Source organism: Chiloscyllium plagiosum, unplaced genomic scaffold, assembly GCF_037043375.1.
Source record: "Chiloscyllium plagiosum isolate Xiang-an unplaced genomic scaffold, Cpla_swu_hap1 HiC_scaffold_12, whole genome shotgun sequence".
Classification (NCBI taxonomy): Eukaryota; Metazoa; Chordata; class Chondrichthyes; order Orectolobiformes; family Hemiscylliidae; genus Chiloscyllium; species Chiloscyllium plagiosum.
The window spans coordinates 38,019,278-38,039,387 of record NW_028270150.1 but is presented as its reverse complement, the minus strand read 5'-3'; the positions used below and the strand labels follow the sequence as shown (position 1 = coordinate 38,039,387).

The following is a 20,110-nucleotide window of genomic DNA, read 5'->3' as shown; positions in this document are numbered from 1 at the left end:
GCCAATGGGATCAGTGCTCGAGCGGAGCGGGGACGGCCAATGGGATCGGGGCTCGAGCAGAGCTGGACCGGCCAATGGGATCGGGGCTCGAGCGGAGCGGGACCGGCCAATGGGATCGGGGCTCAAGCGGAGCGGGGACGGCCAGAGTTGGTCTCACTTTATGAGTTTTCAAATACCCTGTTAACGTATATTTGATTTCAGGGCTTTCTGTTTTTCGAATGACAGGTTAACTGGATTATCATTTCTTGTTGGGTCACTGCATCAACTCTCGAAAATCAGGATACTTTGGCTTCATTCAAATCCCTGGAAACCTTCATAAAATCTGAAAAATCAAAACCAGGGCATCCACTCGTTATGCAGCTATTTCCTCTGAAATTCTCAGGTATAGTCCCATCAGTCTTAAGGAATTTGTCAGCTTTATATCTGTTTGATTTGTCTCCAGTGCTTCATTTTTACTCGAATTAACCTTTCGTGTTTCGCAGATGTATTAAACTCTGATTATTCATAATTCCAATCAATTCTTTGTGTTATCTATTGTGACGGAAAATATAAAATACGTATTTAATATCCCTACTATAAGGTTACTAGTAAACTACTTCTTGCTGCAAAATAATCTTTTCTCTATTTGGCTGCTCAAAGTGTTGCTCAGAAAATTGTCTTGAATACCTTCTGATATGGTATAATCCAAGTGCAGAATACCCTGTCTGTCCATACTGGCATTGCACAGGACGTTAAGCCACTTTCTGTGTATACAGGTTGAACTGTAATTACCATTACAAAGGTAGGTTCCAAATGGTAATCTTCCGTGGAAGTTGTTTTCTTGATAATTAATTATTTTCATATTGCAGCATCACATACAACCTCTTCATAATTTTTTTTTTAAGATTACTTACAAGATCGGCCCAACAAGTCCATCCGCAACCCACCCATTTCCCCTATATTTACCCCTTTACCTAACACTACAAGCAATTTAGCATGGCCAATTCACCTAACCTGCACATTTTTGGACTGTGGGAGGAAACCGGAGCACCCGGAGGAAACCCACGCAGACACGGGGAGAATGTGCAAACTCCACACAGTCAGTCGCCTGAGTCAGGAATTGAACCCAGGTCTCTGGCATTGTGAGGCAGCAGTGCTAACCACTGTGCCACTGTGCCACTCTAATATAATAGGCCATCAATGAAATAAATTAAGCCAAATTAAAATAGATTAAATCATTTGGACAATAGACAGTCCTTAAAGGAGCACAATAATGAAAGACTTAAACTCCCAATGGAAGTTACTAATTTAAACTAAATTTTGACCTTGTTGTGAGGGAGGGAATGGGGACATAAATTACACACTCCAGTGCATGTGGCTGTGACACTTTACATAGAAACCAATTGAAACATTGTAACAACAAAGGATCTAAATCAACTAGAGTCATAGAGATATACAGCATGGAAACAGACCCTTCAGTCAAACCCTTCCAGATATCCCAACTCAATCTAGTCCCACCTGCCAGCACCCGGCCCATATCCCTCCAAACCCTTCCTATTCATATACCCATCCAAATGCCTCTTAAATGTTGCAATTGTACCAGCCTCCACCACATCCTCTGGCAGCTCATTCCATACACGTACCACCCTCTGCGTGAAAAAGTTGCCCCTTAGGTCTCTTTTATATCTTTCCCTTCTCACCCTAAACCTATGCCCTCTAGTTCTGGACTCCCTGACCCCGGGGAAAAGACTTTGTCTATTTATCCTATCCATGCCCCTCATAATTTTGTAAACATCTATAAGGTCACCCCTCAGCCTCCAACGCTCCAGGGAAAACAGCCCCAGCCTGTTCAGCCGCTCCTATTGATCAGATCCTCCAACCCTGGCAACAGCCTTGTAAATCTTTTCTGAACCCTTTCAAGTTTCACAACATCTTTCCGATAGGAAGGAGACCAGAATTGCACACAATATTCCAACAGTGACCTAACCAATGTCCTGTACAGCCGCAACATGACCTCTCAACACCTGTACTCAATATATTAAATCAATTTAACAGGGGCTTTCTCTTAAAGGTAAACATGTAATGAAGGTCAAATTGCAAATCAAATTTGCAAACTTTAAACTAAAATCAATTAATTAAATTAAACCAGAAGTCACACGCTACCAGGTTATAGTCCAACAGGTTTCTTTGAAGTCAGAAGCTTTCGGAGGTGCTGCTGCTTCATCAGGTAACCTGGTATCATGTGACTTCTGACTTTGTCTACCCCAGTCCAACATTAGCATCCACAGATTATAAATTAAATCTAATGGACCAATTTAATCCAAATTACAATCCCATTGAACTCCATTCAACAAAATCTGAAACTTACTAATTTAAATGAAAGTTTGGTTTTGCAGACTAATTCTTCACTCCAGCCCATGTGATACTCAGCAATTATGGAAGGCCTCAAATGGGACATTGGGCATTGTGTGCTCTACCTTCAAAACCAGCTGGACATGGACATAGCCATGGAATAGAGGTTGGCAGCCTCATGGAAAAGCTCTGCACCATGGCCTGCTGCCTGAATCTGTTAATGACTACCTTGGGCAGAGCTGGGAGCAACCCACCAGGAAGTTCTGCAAATTGCTCTTCCCTCTCCATATCAGGTGATCACACAACCAGACCATGGGCTGAAGTACAGGTTAAATTTGAGAAGAAAATTCTTACAATCCTGAACGAGGAGCTGCAGCCTCATACACCCAAAATGAAGAGTTTGTAGACAACAGTGTGCAAAAATGCCCAAGTGTGTCCTTTGCACAAAAACATGGACAAATCAGTCTATCCACAATCATCTATAAAATGATAAAAGGTATCACCACCAGCAATGTTATCAAGCAGCACTTCACTCAGCAAGAACCTGTTCACTGAAACCTGGTCTAGGTTTCACCATGACCATTCAGCTCCTAACTTCATTACAGCCTTGATTCGAGCATGGATAAAAGAGCTGAATTCGGGAGGTGAGGTGGGAGTGGCAGCCCTTAACATGAAGGCTATATTCGACAAAGCGAGGCATCAAGGAGCCCTAGCAAAACTGGAAGCAAACAGTATCGAGGGCAAACTCTCATGATTGAAGTCATACCTGGCATACAGAAAGATGGTCATGGTTGTTGGAGGTCAGTCATCTCAGCTTCAGGACAGTTCTTCAGGGTAGTGTCCTAGGCCCAAAAATCTTCAGCTGCTTCATTCACTGATGATTGCACAATGCTCAGCACCTTTCTCATCCTTGTGAGAATATGGGTCTCTGGGAGGTAGGACAAAATGGATAAAGGAGCTGCTCAAAATGGCTTCTGCAAAGTGCACAAAAGAGCTTCTTCATTACTAAGTTAGATTGCTCTGAACCAGACAAAAACAAGAAACCGCTAACTGATGTAATTCCAATTAAAACAGAAATAAAGTTAATTCTAAATTGCAGTTAGATACAAGATGGTTCCCAGGTCCTACAGGACAACTTGGTTCCCTGTGCTACATGACCATCTACAACTAGTCTCTAAAGCTATATAAATAACTAACCTCACTTTGCAAGCTGCGAGTCTATGTAGAGGAAACACTAAACCACATCTTCAAGCTGTGAAAAGGTGACATAAGCCATTACACCTTAATCAATATCATTGGTTCAAGCTACTACCCCTGAAGTAATTATAATTATCAATTGGTTCTAATTAGGTGATCATACTCCATGTCTGATGATGAATAATGTATATAAACCTCATGCAAACTCTGTAAGGTTGTTGGATTCTTTTGATTGCCAAGAAGTTTTCATACTTCTGGGTGAATCAGAGTCTGCCAACCCAGCACTGTCACATACAATAAATGATTTTTGGATGTTGGACAAAGAGTTGTTTACAGTTGTGTTAATTGACCAACCATGGAACCGAGTGACTTATAGATCATCACTTGGATACTGAAACAGTCCATGTTCAAGTGCAACACGAGCTGGTCAATATCTAGGCTTGGGCTGACAAGTGGAAAATAACAAGCACAAACAAAAGATGCTGGAAAAGCTCAGTACATCTGACAGCATCTGTGAAGAGAAATCAGAGTTAATGTTTTGGGTCCAGTGACCTTTCCTCAGTTCTGCAGTTTTTTTTTCAGTTTTCTTAAGTGGCAAATAACATTTGTAACATACAAATGCAAGGTAACTCTAAGAAGTGACAATCTAACCATGCCTTGACATTCAGATAGCAGTACCATTAGAATCCCCCAATATCGACATCTAACCCTGAGCAGGTCAAACTCCTGCAGCAAGTAACTTGCCTCCTGAATCCCCAAAGCCTTTTCACCCATCTACAAGGTACAAGTCAGGCATGTGATGGAATACTTCCCATCTGCCTAGATACGTGTAGCTCCAACAACACTCAAGAAGCAGCACCATTCAAGACATAGCAGCCCACTTGCTTGGCACCACATCCAAAAATTTTCATTCCCTCCACCAGAGATGCTCAGTAGTACCAGTGTGCACTGTCTATAATGTGGAAATTCACTGAAAGATAAAATTCATTTAAAAATCTTTAGACAGCACTTTCCAAATCCATAGCCACAATCATTTAGAAGGACAAGGGCAGCAGATACATGGCAACACGACACATGACAATACCCCCTCCAAAACACTCACCTTCCTGATTTGAAAATATATTGCTGTTCCTTCAGAGTTGTTTTGTCAAAGTCCTGGAAATCACTCCCTAGCATCATTGTGGGTCTACTTACATTACATGGATTGTAGCAGTTCAAGAAGGCAGTTCACCACCACCATCTCAAAAGCAACTCGAGATGACAATAAATGTTGGGCTTCACAGTGTCACCCATGTCCCATAGGTAAATAAAAAGAGAGAAACAATAAACCACACGAGGGATGTGGAGGCACCATCATTTGATCTGAACATCAAAGCCACCAGCTCAGAAACTAGGACTTACCACAACTGAGAAGTTCAATAGATCTGGAATTTGTACATGGTGAGGTGCTGGACCGGAGTGGGCTCCAGCCAGATCAAGCAGTAGGGGATCGTGACCCCATGAAAAGGCTGTATGGTCGACAAGTAACCAAATCCGGTTTACTCGGCCATTCCCACAAATGTGGGGGAGCTGCTGGTGGTAATTTTTGTTCTTGTTGGTAGTCTGGGCACTGCCCCGGCAACATGGCTATGTCTTCATCCAGTCATGGCCACCAGGCATAGCTTCACACCAATATCTTCATTATGGACACACCCAAATGATTCTAGTGCAGTTCAGCCAGTATCTGGAGGTGACCCTTGCTCAGAATAATAACTGTTGCCCCCCCATAATAAAATGCCATCGTCTGTGGTGATCTGCTCTCGCCGAGTCCAGAAAGGTTTCAATTCTGGTTGTAATGGCCTTTTGTTTCCTCCATCACTACCAACTGTTTTAGTTTTGTAAGGACCGAATCTTATTCTGCCCACATTCTGATATTGTTAATGGTGATTTGAAGGGTGTCTAGGAAGTTTAAAACCACAATGGACACTTCCAATGGTGGCACCATCAGTGGTGTACCTGCCAGCAGGAGGCAGCTCAAGGCATTTACTACTTGGTTTCCCAGATGGTGTTCTAACTGGGAATTATACGCACTTACAATGAGAACCCACTGCTGAATTTGAACTGAAGCAATTGGCTGCACAGCCTTGTCCCATTTGAGTAGCCCTAGCAGAGGTTTGTGGTCTGTTAAAATTACAAATTTATATCCATAAAGGCATCAGTAGAACTTTCTCACTACTAAGATAACTGTGAAACCTTCCTTCTCTAACTATGTGTATTTACCTTCTGCATCAGTCAAAGTCTGGGAAGCACATGCAATTGAGCATGCATCTGCATTGGGTCATCAATGAGCGAAAATTACCCAGATACCATACAAGGAGGCATCGCATGTCAACACCAGATTGTGCTTTGGATCACAATGCACTTAACTTATGGTAGCTGCTTCTTCACTTCTCTGAAGGCTATGTCTTGGTTACAACACCATTTCCAAGTCTGACTCTTTTTCAGTAGCTGATGTAAGTGTACCAAGATGGAGGCCAGGTTACGTACGAACTTTCCATCAAAATTCACCAGTTCAAGGAAAGGCCTAGGTTCCAGTACAGATGTGGGAGCTGGGGAACCTTTGATCGCTCTCACTTTATCTTACACAAGTCTTGTTGACTCTGTAGCCCAAGTAGGTCACTTGGGGTCCCAGGGAAACACATTTTTCCCTTCTAAGGTGTACACTGTCTCTGAGAAATATTTAAGCACTATGTCCAAGTTCTCTAAGTGCTCTTCATTGGTCATTCCTGTTATTACCACATTATTCAGATAAACGGCAACCATGGGTAGACCTTGTAAAATGTTCTCAATCGTCTGCTGAAAAATAGCATCGACTGATGATACCCCAAATGGCAGTCTCATATATTGGTACAAACCTTTCTGGGTATTAATTAGTGCATACTTCTGGGATTCCTCATCTAACCGCGATAGCAAGTACACATGGCTCATGTCCAGCTTCGTCCCCCCCATCAGCTTTGTGTATAAGTCCTCTATACAAGGGATTGGGTATTTATCAAGCTGCAAAAAGCAGTTGACCATTTGTTTAAAATCCCACAAAGACGAACCAACCCATCAGGCCTCACAATCGGTATGATTGTGCTGCCCATTTGCAAACCGGACTGGTTTGATCACTCTTTCACTTTCCAGCCTCCTGATTTCTGCTGCTACTTTAGCATTTACCATAAATGGCATTGGGTGGGCCTTACAGAATTGGGAATTGCTCCCTGGTCAACATGCAAGGTGACCTTGTCTCCTTTGATAGTTCCTCGACCTTCCTGAAAAATTTCTGGGTATTTAAGTAGGACTTCTTTCAGGCAGCCATTTTCTAATGGAAAAATGTTGAGCCAATCAAAGAGAATGTTTGTCAACCAATTTCACCCCATCAGGCTTGAGCCTGAGCCTTTTACTACAATCAGTGGTAACTGAACCAGCTGCTTCTCATAGGCAGACCAGACCCTAAGCTGTACCCTTAATGTGTAAAAGTTCCCTGGTATAGGGTCTCAGTCTAGCCAACGTCTTATGTAAACTTCAGAGTTGGAGTCTACAGCGCATTTTGTTAAAGACTGGTTCAGCAATCATTATATAGTCATGGTGGTATCAACTTCCATTAGAACCGGGTCACCGTTTAACCATTTATCTTGATTGGTTATGATTTGGATTATGCGAAGCAATTTAGCTGTTCAAGCTAGATGTGGGTGGATTTCCACGGTGTGCATTCTCCTGGATACTGGCCCATGAGTAATCTGACTCCATTTAGGACTAGTGAGACTCTTTAGCTGTCTAAAATGGCTTGCCATCCCAGATCTTGAAGAAAATATTGACCATTCGGCTGAGGCTTGGCCTTGTTTTGGAGTTTTACTTTGAGCTAACCTAGAATACTTCTGTTCAGAACATGGTCTGACTGAGGCGATGCAATTGCCTTCACACAAGTGGTGTCCCCAAAGCTCAGTCAGCCTGATGAGGGTGTCCACTTCTATTGGCTTATCCTGAAACTCTTCTGCTCCATTTGCCACATTTTCCAATGATAAAGCCAGTTGTAGTGCCTGTTTGAAGTCCAGTTGGGCTTCAGCTGTAGGCACTTTTGCAGGGTTACATCATTAATCCCACGTACCAAATGGTCTCTCAGCATCTCATTAAGAATTAAACTAAAATCTCATGCCTCTGCCATGCATCTTAACCTTATCAAAAATCCCAATAGATTCCTCTGATTATAAAATTACTGAATAAAACTGACAGCCCCATTTGTCACCGGGCGGTGGAGATCCCCAAAGAAGTGCTCTCTACACAGGGGTTCTCCCCCTTTCTCTCAGGGATCTGGGGTGGAGGGTGCAGCATGCAACAGTCCCCTGCAACCGCAGATTGCGGTGGTTCATGGACTCCCAGCCCAACTGCTTGTTCTGTGGCGCTGTGGAGTCCGTGGACCATGTGTATATTGGGTGTGGGCGTTTGCACTCCCTTGGTTTTCTTAAAAACCTCCTCCTCTGCTTTTGGTTGCACTTCAGTCCCACGCTCCTGATCTTCGGGCACCTGGTATGGAGGAGGGAGGGCAGGTCTGAAGACCTCCTCGTGGGTCTGCTCCTGGGCCTGGTCAAACTGGCCATAAACAAGTCCAGGCAGTGGGCCGTAGAGGGGGTCATTAGGGCCGAATGCCTGCCCCTCTTCTGCGGTTACGTTAGAGCCTGGGTGTCCTTGGAGAAGGAGCACACGGTCTCCAACAACACCCTGAGTTGTTCAGGGAGAGGTGGGCGCTGCAGGGAGTGGAGTGCATTATTTCCCCCTCCAACTCTATTTTGATTTAATCCCTGCCCTCCCTTTCACTGTTTGATCACACAGCATTGCCTTTTGTGAAGGGCACTGCTTGTCACTGGTCACTCGAGTGTTTCCTTTCTTCCTGGTGGTGGAAATTGAATAAAGATTTGTATACCTTGTGTCTCTCTCTGTGTCTCACACCTGCACACACACAACATGGGTGCTGGGGAAAAAATAAGCACTACCGCAGTTAGGCAGTAGTGTGGGGGTTAATTAAAAAAAAATAAAACTGACAGCCCCATTTGTCACCGAGCAGTGGAGATCCCCAATGGAGTGCTCTCTACACAGGGGTCCTCCCCCTTTCTCTCAGGGATCTGGGGTGGAGGGCGGTGCATGCAGCAGTCCCGGCAACCGCAGATTGCGGTGATTCACAGACTCCCAACCCGACTACTTGTTCTATGGTGCTGTGGAGTCCGTGGACCATGTATATATGGGTGTGGGCGCCTTGCACTCCCTTTTTGATTTCCTCAAAAACCTCCTCCTCTATTTTTGGTTGCACTTCAGTCCCACGCTCCTGAACTTTGGGTACCTGGTGCGGGTGGGTGGTCAGAGGACCTCCTCGTGGGGCTGCTCCTGGGCCTGGCCAAACTGACCATAAACAGGTCCAGGCAGCAGGCTATGGAGGGGGTCGTTATGGCCAACTGCCTGCCCCTCTTCTGTGATTATGTCAGAGCCCGGGTGTCCCTGGAGAAGGAGCACGTGGTGTCCACCAACACCCTTGAGATTTTCAGGGAAAGGTGGGCACCACAGAGAGGGAAGTGCATTATTTCCCCCTCCAACTCTATTTTGATTTAATCCCTGCCCTCCCCTTCACTGTTTGATCATGCAACGTTGCTCTTTGAGAAGGACACTGCTTTGTCACTGGTCACTTGGGTATTTTCTTTCTTCCTGGTGGTGGAAATTGAATCAAGATTTGTACACCTGTTGTCGTGCACTGTGTCTCACACCTGCACACACACGCAACATGGGTGCTAGGGAAAATATCAGCACTCCTGTAGTTAGACGGTAGTGTGTGGGTAAAGGGGAAAATAAAAGAAAAATAAAGAAAAAGTATAACCAGAAGATTTAGAGTCTCCTCAGTTTAGGCCACTGACTCTGGAAAAATAAACAGGAGATTAAGAGACCCCTCCTCAGTTTAGGGGAGTGACTCTTTAAAAAAAAGAAAAAAAATTAAAACTGATAGCATCTCAGAATTACAGGAGTCTTGGGGTCGTAATATGCCTTAGCTAAATCCATCAACTCTTGAAAGGTTTTAATATCTAGTGCCTCAAGGAAAGTCAGGTTCCTAATAATTGAAAAAGCTGCAGGTTCACAAGCTGTCAGGAGAATTAGTCATTTCTTTTCATCTGCCCCAATGTCATTTGTCTGAAAAAAATGACACATTCTTTTCACATTCCAGTCCCAGTTTTTGATGGCAGAATGAAATGAATCCAGCTTCCCAAATAGCAGCATGATGCCAGAAACGCTTATTTTGACTCAAAGGTGACTGTCGCGAGCGAATTTCTTCAAGACTGCATTTTTCTCTCTCATCATCACTGAAAGAACTCCACAGAGGACAGTATCCTGTCACCAAGTTGCACTTTATTTATACGTGGAGAGTCCTTGACACTGATCCAGCTCTCTCCTATCCACCTGAACTCATTCAAATCACTTTAGTGTGTATGTGAGAGAATGCACATGTGCATTTGCTGGGGTTTGCAAGAGGATGTGTGTGTGAGAAGGTCTGTGTGAGAGAGTGTGTGTGTTTGCGTGATATTTGTGTGTATGTGAGAGACCATGTGTGAGTGTATGAGAGGGCATGTATGTGAGAGAGAGTATGTGTGTGTTTTGTTTGAGTTTGTTCGCGAGGATGCATGTTTGAGAGAGTTTTTGTGTGTGAGAGTGTGTGTGTGAGAAACAATGCAAGCGTGTGTGCCTATTTATGTGTTTGAGAGAATGTTTTGTGTATGTGTGAGAGTGTGACAGAGTGTGTGTGTGAGAAAGGGTTTGTGTGCGCGTGCAAGATGTGTGTGTGCAACAGGATGTGTATGTGTGGATGTGAGGGATGTGTATATGTGTATGTGAGATAATATGTTTATGCGTGTGTGAGAGAGAGAGACAGACAGTGTGTGTGCATCCTAGGAGGTGTGTGTGGATGCAAAAATGTGCATGAGAGAATGTGTGTAAGTGTCTGTGTATGTGTGAGAGGATGTGTGTACATGGGAGAGGATGGGTGTCTTTATGTGTACAAAAGAGAGTCTGTGTCTGAGAGAGAGCACGCATGAGTTTTTGTGTATGTGTGAGAATATGTGGTTATGTGAGAGAGGGCATATAAGAGTGTTTGCGTGAGACAGGATGTATATGTGTGTGAGTGTGGGTGAAAGAGATAGTATGTCTGTGTGAGAGAGAGCATGTGTAAATGTGTAGCTGTGTTTATGTGTGTGTATATGAGAGGGTATGTCTGTGTGCAAGAGGATAATGTGTGTGACAGTTGTGTGTGTGCGTATGTGAGAGGGTATGTGTGAGTAAGAAGGTATGTGTGTTTGTTTGATCAGTTTGAGTGAAGTGCACAGGTATTCATTTCAGGCCAGATTTGTTAGACAAGTGTCAGATAGTGATATCCAGTAGCAGTGGCAATACAGAGCCCAAAGGTAATGAAAGTGTTATTTAAACTTTGAATCATATGATTATAAAAAAAAAACCCTGTTTAGAACTGATTTCATCGAAATTTCATCATTTTACAGAAGGGCACACATATGAAAGAAACATGTCTATTTCATTCTTTATAATAATTCTGCTGGGATGTATATTGTGAGGAAGGTAATGTGCTATGGTCATCTCCCAGGCATCAACAAATACCACGTTGATGCCTGTGAACATCTTCCTCATCACTAAATCAATCTGATAAGCATACCAGTCACTGTAATAGGTAACGAGCTGTGGAGGGTTTTCCCGGACATTGGCCGTCTTTACTACAACCAGTGTATCCGGACTCCTGTCGAGTAACTGGAGACTTGACCGCCTGACATTCTGTATTCTTTGAATATAGACTTCAACAGGAAAAGGAGTGAAATGGGCCACTAAGGTAATGGCTATAACTGTGTTTTCTCCTCCTCTAATTTCATCCAGTACATTTGAAACATAACGCAGGTGTCTTGGAAAGGTGGGGAATTGGATGGGAAGACCATGAGGGAGAAATTCTACCACAATGTTGTTCTCCACATTCACTGCAAGATGAGGACCAATCTTGATAGGATTACCAAGATCCAATATTTTGAGACCTAAAACACAGAAAGTAGAATTGCATTACATTCTAACCCACAACATTGCCCCCTACTGATTTCAGCTATTGTATGACAATTTACATTTGCTCCCCTTAAACTCATGTGCCATTCTGCATTGAAGAGACAGCCAGACTGCTGACCTGTTTCAGTGTTCTGACAACTTCATAGTAACAAGTTAACAGTGTCAGATTTTTTCATCTTCCTGGTAAAGAAATAGTTCTTTATTCTCTCTTTGAGCTGAATTTCGGTGCAGAGGTACCACCTATTCCAACTAATCCTGGCGAGCCTATCCCAACAGTCACTGCACCAGAGGTCAGATCAATTTTCCTTCATGTGAATCCAAGGAAAGCGATGGGACCAGACAGAGTACCAGGCCGTGCACTCAGTGCATGCGCAGATCAACTGGCAGAGGTCTTCCTGGACATCTGCAACCTCTCCCTGCAGCAGGCCACTGCCCCTGCCTGTTCCAAGAGGGCCAATATCATCCCTGTGCCTAACAAGGCTCATGCAGCATGTCTCAATGACTACTGCCCAGTGGATCTAACTTTGGTGGTTATGAAGTGTTTGAAAGGTTGGTCATGACATTAATCAACTCCAGCCTCACCACTACTCTTGACCCACTCCAATTTGCCTATTGGACCAACAGATCCACGTCAGATGTCATATCATTTGTCCTTCACTCCTCCACCGAACATCTTGACACCAAGAACAGCTACGTAAGAATCCTGCTCATTGACTGTAGTTCAGCCTTTAACACTATTATCCCCTCAAGACCTATTGCTAAACTTTCTGATCTCGGACTAAGCCCCACTCTCTGCAACTGGATCCTCGGTTTCCTGACCCCCAGGCCACAATCAGTGAAGACTGAGGACAATATTTCATCGTCCCTAACACTCAACACTGGAACCCCCCATGGGTGCATACTCAGCCCCCTACTGTGCTCACTGTATACTCATGACTGCGTCGCCAAATGATGTGACTAATTCCATTTACAAGTTCGCTGTTGGCACCACCAAAGGCGGTCAAATCTCAGATGGTGATGAAACAGACTACAGATGGGAGGTGGAAGACCTGGAAAAATGATGCACTGAGAACAACCTAGCTCTCAATGCCATCAAAACCAAGAGACTCATTATTGACTTTCGGCAGGATGTTACTCATACCCTACTACAGCACAGAGGTGGAATGAGTGGAGAGTGTCAAGCTCCTGGGAGTGGTCATCCACAACAAGATTTCTTGGACTCTTCATGTGGACGTACTGGTTACAAAGTCCCAACAACGTCTCTTCTTCCTCAGGCAGCTGAGGAAATTTGGCATGGCAGCGAACACCCTTACTAATTTTTATAAGTGCATCATCAAGAGCATTCTGTCTGAATGTATCACTACCTGGTATGGCAACTGTACCATTCAAGATCGGAGATGGTTACAGAGAGTGGTGAACTCAGCCCGGACAATAACAAAGGCCAACCTCCCATCTATAGAATCCATCTACCAGGCCCACTGTCAAGGAAGGCCGCCAACATTCTTAAAGATCCATCCCATCCTGGCAATGTTTTTCTGCAACCTTTACCATCGGGGAAAACATACACACTAGCCGATTTCGTAACAGTTTCTACCCTGTTGTTGTTAGAATACTGAATGGACTCACAAACTCTTAACATCCACCTGTACCTGTGTTTTTGTTTTTGCTGCTGTTTACCTATTATTTACTATCTATGTTACGTAACTCTGTGATCTGCCTGTATTGCTGGCAAGGCAAAGTTTTTCACTGGGCCTCGGTACACGTAACAATAAATTCAATTCGATTCAGATTCAATTCAATTCAATTCTGAGGGATTGAATAGAAATTACAAACTAACTACAGATTCACAGAGGTTAGAGCATCTGGGAGACCTTCATTGTTAATTTGGGGACATTAAATCAGAACTTATTCAGAGTCAACTAAGTTAATCAGTTACTAATCGCACAGAGGAAATTTCTACCTACACTGGGAGATCATATTGAACAAAAAAATCTATATTTCTGCAAGTATCACACTGCAGTTCCAAAACAACATAATTTCTTTCTTCAGAAGTAGAGTCATCCCAGACTCAAAATGTTAACTGTGTTTCTTTACACAGATGCTGCTGTTCCTTGGCTTTCTTCAGCGCTCTCTGTGTTTGTAGTGTGATGGACTAGGCCAGACCACTCAAAACATTCTTAAGTAGGCAGCCAGACCATAACTTCGCAATTTGTTTCGGCAAGTGTACAATGAAAATTACCTGGAGTAAGATAGGTAAGTTGACTACTAGATTTTAAAACAGACAACAATTTGTTCACAAAATTACACAATGAAACACAAAGAACAGAATAAAGAACCCCTACAGAACTCAGTCTATCCAAACGAGACTTAATTATGCTGTTCCGAATATACACAACAGTCCCAATAACCAAACTCCCTTTAAAAACCAGTATACATGGAACACATGCTTAAAGGTTGAAGTTGAAGGTCAGAAAGAGAGAGAGAAAGTTTCCACACAGCTCACAGTTGAACTCCCAACCACTTCAGGACTGAACTAAAGGACTCCTCCATCGCCAGACCATGGCAACACGACGGTTGGAGGAAGAGCGCCTCATCTTCTGCCTGGGAACCCTCCAACCACAAGGGATGAACTCAGATTTCTCCAGTTTCCTCACTTCCCCTCCCCCCACCTTGTCTCAGTCAAATCCCTAGAACTCAGCACTGCCTTCCTAATCTGCAATCATCTTCCTGACCTCTCCGCCCCCACCCCACTCCGGCCTATCACCCTCACCTTGACCTCCCTCCATCTATCGCATTTCCAAAACCCTTCCCCCAAGTCCCTCCTCCCTACCTTTTATCTTAGCCTGCTGGACACACTTTCCTCATTCCTGAAGAAGGGCTTATGCCCGAAACGTCGATTCTCCTGTTCCTTGAATGCTGCATGACCTGCTGCGCTTTTCCAGCAACACATTTTCAGCTCTGATCTCCAGCATCTGCAGCCCTCACTTTCTCTGCTCAGATAGAGAGCTGACCACTCCCCTATACAGGTCACTTTTAAAACATGACCACTTTGGCCTGAAGTCTCAGCTGTTTACATGTAAACAAAAGGCCTCTCAAAATCCTTTTCATCTTTGTGCCAAACCAGACTGATCAGAGACTGGCCTGGTTTATTACCCTTCTAAGAAATATCAAGGACGGAGTATCCTTGAGCCTAGCAATAGCTTTTAGGAAAAAAGGGACTAGCTTTATGACACCTCCCCTCTTGACCAAAAATGAATGATCAATACCAAAAGATGGCTTCATTTTTAATTCTTCAAACCCTGGTTAGTTGTCTAAACATACATATACACTATACTAACGAGAAATATGGAAACATGTACAACAGCATGCAAATTCAGGCCGTGGTACACCCACCACCAAAGGCAAATCTCATTCGAGTCTCGATAATGTATCGATAATCACGTTTTCATGACCTGCCACATGCACAATTGTCAAATTAAATGGCTGCAACAACAAGCTCCATCTATACAGTCTGGCATTTTTGTACTTAAATTTTTCCACCAATGTCAATGGGTTGTGATCAGTCCATACAATTGTCTCAGATGCATTGCTGGTAATATAAACACTGAAATGCTGTAATGCCAACACCAAGCTTAAAGTCTGTTTCTCCAACGTTGAATATTTCTGTTGATGAATGTTCAACTTCCTAGAAAAATACCCAATGGGTCTTTCTATCCCTTCATCATCTTCTTGCAGGAGCACCGCACCGACACCCACAACCACCTTGAAAAGGCTTGTGTAATCCGGTGTGGCTAATACTGGGACAGTGGTTAACACAGTGTTTAGACTGTCAAATGCCTTTTGACAGATTGTTGTCCACTGAAACTCCTTGCTCTTTTATAACAATTTGGTGAGTGGAGCAGCCACACTGCTATAGTTTGGCACAAACCTTCGGTAAAATACATTCAATCCTAAGAACTGTAGTTCTGCATCTTTTATCGATGGTGTGGGAAATTCCCCAATTACTTTCATTTTCACATCCCATGGGGCCATTTGTCCATGTCCAATAACATGGCCCAGGAAGGTGACTTGGGCTTTGGCAAATTCACTTTTAGTTAGGCTTACCACCAAGCCTGTCTTCCAAAGTCGATTGAGCAAGTCTGATAAATGATGTAAATATTCCTTCCATGAGTGCCTAAAAGTCACCAGGTCATCAATATACACTACACAATTGGGTAATCCAGCAATGACGTAATTAGTCAGTCTCTGAAATGTGGCTGGAGCATTTTTCCCAATTCCTTCGTCTCCGCCGCATCTGCTCCCAGGAGGACCAGTTCAAAATACGTACAACACAGATGGCCTCCTTCTTCAAGGACCGCAATTTCCCCCCCGACGTGGTCGACGGTGCCCTCCACCGCATCTCCTCCACTTCCCGCTCCTCCGCCCTTGAGCCCCGCCCCTCCAACCGCCACCAGGACAGAACCCCACTGGTCCTCACCTACCACCCCACCAATCTCCATGTACAGCGCATCATCCGCCGTCACTTCCGCCACCTCCAAACAGACCCCAGCACCAAGGATATATTTCCCTCCCCTCCCCTATCAGCTTTCCGTAGAGACCACTCCCTCCGCGACTCCCTTGTCAGATCCACACCCCCCACCGACCCAACCACCACTCCCGGCACCTTCCCTTGCAACCGCAGGAGGTGCAACACGTGCGCCCACACCTCCCCCCTCACTTCTCTCCAAGGCCCCAAGGGAAACTTCCATATCCGCCACAGATTCACCTGCACCTCCACCCACATCATCTACTGCATCCGCTGCAGCCGGTGTGGCCTCCTCTATATTGGGGAGACAGGCCGCCTACTTGCGGAGCGATTCAGAGAGCACCTCTGGGCCACCCGGACGAACCAACCCAACCAACCTGTGGCACAGCATTTCAACTCCCCCTCCCACTCCACCGAGGATATGCAGGTCATTGGACTCATCCACCGCCAAACCACAACAACCCGACGGTCGGAGGAGGAGCGTCTTATCTTCCGACTGGGAACCCTCCAACCGCAGGGGATGAACTTGGACTTCACCAGTTTCTTCATCCCCCCTCCCCCCACCTTGTCTCAGCCGGATCCTTCCAGCCCGGCACCGCCTTCCTGACCTGCAGTCTTCTTCTTGACCTCTCCGCCTCCATCCTACTCCGACCTATCACCCTCACCTTGACCTCTTTCCACCTATCACATTTCCAACTCCCCTCCTCCAAGTCCCTCCTCCCTACCTTTTATCTTCTCCTGCTGAACACTCTCTGCTCATTCCTGAAGAAGGGCCTGTGCCCGAAACGTCGAATCTCCTGTTCCCTGGATGCTGCCTGACCTGCTGTGCTGTTCCAGCAATAAAGTTTCAAAATATATTACAAGGAACAAAGAAATGGCAGAAGAGTAGAATTGGTACTTCAGATCTGTGTTCACTGGGGAAGACACAAGCAATCTCCCAGAGGTAACAGTGGCTGAAGGACCTGAACTGTAGGGAATTTATATTTGCCAGGAATTGGTGTTGGAGAGACTGTTAGGTCTGAAGGCTGATAAGTCCCCGGGGCCTGATGGTCTATATCGCAGGGTACTGAAGGAGGTGGCTCGAGAAATCGTGGATGCGTTGGTGATTATTTTCCAGAGTTCGATTGATTCGGGATCAGTTCCTGCGGATTGGAGAGTGGCTAATGTTATACCACTTTTGAAGAAAGGTAAGAGAGAGAAAGCAGGAAATTATAGACCAGTTAGTCTGACCTCAGTGGTGGGAAAGATGCTGGAGTCTATTATAAAGGATGAAATTACGACACATCTGGATAGTAGTAACAGGATAGGTCAGAGTCAGCATGGATTTATGAAGGGGAAATCATGCTTGACTAATCTTCTAGAATTTTTTTGAGAATGTAACTCTGAAGATGAATAAGGGAGATCGAGTGGATGTAGTGTACCTGGACTTTCAGAAAGCCTTTGATAAAGTCCCACATAGGAGGTTAGTGAGCAAACTTAGGGCGCATGGTATTGGGAGCAAAGTACTGACTTGAATTGTAAATTGGTTGGCTGACAGGAAACAAAGAGTAGTGATAAACGACTCCCTTTCGGAATGGCAGGCGGTGACCAGTGGGGTACCGCAGGGATCAGTGCTGGGACTGCAGCTTTTTACAATATATAGTAATGATATAAAAGATGGTATTAATAGTAACATTAGCAAATTTGCTGATGATACAAAGCTGGGTGGCAGGGTGAAATGTGAGGAGGATGTTAGGAGATTACAGGGTGATCTGGACAGGTTAGGTGAGTGGACAGATGCATGGCAGATGCAGTTTAATGTGGATTAATATATGGTTATCCACTTTGGTGGCAAGAACAGGAAGGCAGATTACTATCTAAATGGAGTCAAGTTAGGTAAAGGGGCAGTACAAAGAGATCTGGGTGTTCTTGTACACCAGTCAATGAAGGCAAGCATGCAGGTACAGCAGGTAGTGAAGAAAACTAATAGCATGCTGGCCTTCATAACAAGAGGGATTGAGTATAGAAGCAAAGATGTTCTTCTGCAACTGTACAGGGTCCTGGTGAGACCACACCTGGAATATTGTGTGCAGTTCTGGTCTCCAAATTTGAGGAAAGACATTCTGGCTATTGAGGGAGTGCAGTGTAGGTTCACGAGGTCAATTCCTGGAATGGCGGGACCATCTTATGTTGAAAGATTGGAGAGACTGGGTTTGCATACCCTTGAGTTTAGAAGACTGAGAGGGGATCTGATTGAGACGTATAAGATTATTAAAGGATTGGACACTGTGGAGGCAGGAAACATGTTTCCACTGATGGGTGAGTCTCGAACCAGAGGACACAGCTTATATATAAAGGGTAGGCCATTTAGGACAGAGATGAGGAGAAACTTCTTCACCCAGAGAGTGGTGTGTGTGTGGAATGCTCTGCCCCGGAAGGCAGTGGAGGCCCAGTCCATGGATTCATTTAAGAAAGAGTTGAATAGAGCTCTCAAGGATAGTGGAATCAAGGGTTATGGAGATAAGGCAGGAACAGGATACTGATTGAGGATGATCAGCCATGATCATAATGAATGGTGGTGCAGGTTTGAAGGGCAGAATGGCCTACTCCTGCACCCATTGTCTATTGTTTGATCCTTGATCTGACTGGATCTCTACTGGTTCTCCGTATCGAGTAAAAAATGGTAGTTCTTCTACAACCCTTTTAGCTGTGATGTTGCGTAATGGGATTGCCTCTAGAAATCTAGTCAACATGTCCATTATAGTTAATAAATACTTATTCCCACGTTTTGTTTGAGATAGGGGATCTACACAATAAATCAATACTCTTGTGAAAGGTACCTCAAATTCTGGAATAGGTATTAAAGGTGCAGGTTTTATTACTGCTTGTGGTTTTCCAATTCGCTGACATGTACAAAATGTCTGGCAAAATTCAACAACATCTTTGTGTAGACCAGACCAGTGAAACGTTTTTTGCATTTTAGCCTGTGTTTTCCTCATCACAAAATGACCTTCAAGTGGTAGCTTATGTGCCACTCGTAGCACCTCCTTTCTAAACCCTACTGGGGAAACAATTTGATGAATCTCTGCCCATTTCTCATCTGCTTGAATATGTGAGGGTCTCCATTTCCTCATTAAGACATCAGTTGTTATGTAATAACATACAGGAATGCATTCACTTTCCTTCTCTGTAAATGCCTTTTGATATAACTGGTTTAACTCTTTATCTTTCTGCTGTAATTCAATCAGCTTAGCAGAGCTAAAGATACTGACATGCTTATCTATTTGCTCCTTCTCTGTTCCATTTATCTGATCAAAAAAAATTCTGATAAAACTATGTAAGCTTCCTTATCTGTGCCTTCTGATCTCTCCTGCTTCAGCTTGTGCCTCTGTGATCTTGGGATCACATAATTGGCTTTTCAACTAGAGTAGGCAAAATGCCTACTGGTGAATCAGCTATATCATTTGCAAGGGCAAACTGTATTCCTGGAGCTGAGAGTTTATCCAGTACTCCTACCACAGATTCTCCACTCTTCTCTGGATTCTCTAACCCACTTTACATATCTGAGCACTTTTTGTCTCACCATGAATTCTTGTCAGCAGTCCATTTTCTGGCAATAGTCCTTCAGGAGTACATATCTCCTCATTTTTCAGCATTACAGACTGAGAGGATCCTGTGTCCCTTAATATTGTAACCTCCTTACTACTACTCCTGGCCCATGTGAATAAACTTTACCCTTGCGTGTATATTTTTAAGCTGATCTGGCACTTGCTACTTAATCAACTTCTGATCATCTTGTGCACTCTGAGGCAATTGTCTCACTTCCCTTGTGCTTTTTGTTACTAGTCTAACAAAACTTCCAGGCTTGTCCGGTTTTCCTGTTTCTGGCTTTCTCCTAGCCCACCAACACTTTGATTTTGTGTGGCCCACTTTATTACAATGAAATCACCGGAGCCTTTTGACTTC

The 20,110-nt window shown here is 44.2% G+C and overlaps 1 pseudogene; it reads right to left on the bottom strand.

Moving 5' to 3' along the window:
* Positions 1-11,067: 11,067 nt before the first annotated feature.
* Positions 11,068-20,110, bottom strand: part of LOC122555522 (NXPE family member 3-like) — a 48,377-nt pseudogene continuing 39,334 nt past the window's right edge.